Raw genomic sequence first — 1,016 nt, 5'->3', positions numbered from 1 at the left:
TAATAGTCAACACTAAACCAATTAAAAGGAAAAAAAAATTACAGACAAAATGATGGTGGTAGCTTTCAAAATTATTTCGCTATGTTAGGTCAATTTTTCCCCCTCATAAGGTTGTTTTCGGCATGGACTAGATGGGCCGAATGGCCTGTCCCTGTGTTGTACATCTGTATGATTCTAAACCCAATTTTATTCTCCGTTTTCACGATAAAATAACTCTGGGACAACAACAATTTACCATATTTCTACATTTTATGTCATCATAAGCAACAGTGGTAAGGAACTGCAGCGCAGTGGTTTTCATAGCGCCGCTGGTGTAGTGGTATCATGCAAGATTCCCATTCTTGCGACCCGGGTTCGATTCCCGGGCGGCGCATTACCTTTTCTTAGCGCTGAATAATTCAATTAATTTCTGCATTTTACATTTAGCGCTAAATTAGTTTAACAAACAATGCCCGAAAAAGCTTTAATTTAGTTCTAGTTTGCTTTAGAGACAGAATTCACAGCTTCATGGTTATGAGATCGTGTCCTCGGTTCCGAAGGGAAGATGTATTGAAGGCAGAGGCCGCAGAGCACAGGTTCCGCACAGGCAGCACTACGATAGTTTAGTCGGTGCGCTGACACCGTTCAGCCAGTGGGAACCGCACCGTCAGTAGGTAGACTCCCGTCGGCGAAAATAGGCGGTCAGAGAGCCCAGCGTTTGTTACAGCACAACCGCATTTAGCGGGCAGAGTGCTTTCCGCTGTACCGTCTGTAACAGCCCGTACAGCTCGCTATCCACCAGACACAGAGAGGCCTCAGCAGTAGCAACACACACACTTGAGCAGTTGTGAGCACAGCACGATCAGAAACGCGTGCACCGACCTCACCAGGCGCCCGTGGACCCTTCACCGCTGCGAAAGCTTGGATTCGTGCACACGAAAATGTACCGTACTCCTCTCACATCTGTTCCGCGTTTCTTTACGTAAAACAAATGCATACTAAAACACACAAAAAAGTTGTTTTATTACTGAGATCGA

General features: G+C 45.6%; 1 non-coding gene across 1 annotated transcript; it reads left to right on the top strand.

Moving 5' to 3' along the window:
• The first annotated feature begins 302 nt into the window (after positions 1 to 302).
• Positions 303 to 373, top strand: trnag-ccc (transfer RNA glycine (anticodon CCC)). Its single transcript has one exon. It is a non-coding gene; the product is annotated as a tRNA-Gly (tRNA).
• The last annotated feature ends 643 nt before the right edge of the window (positions 374 to 1,016 follow it).

Source organism: Mobula hypostoma, chromosome 22, assembly GCF_963921235.1.
Source record: "Mobula hypostoma chromosome 22, sMobHyp1.1, whole genome shotgun sequence".
In the NCBI taxonomy this organism is placed as follows: Eukaryota; Metazoa; Chordata; class Chondrichthyes; order Myliobatiformes; family Myliobatidae; genus Mobula; species Mobula hypostoma.
The sequence above is the reverse complement of the archived record's forward strand: the minus strand, read 5'-3'. Positions and strand labels throughout refer to the sequence as shown.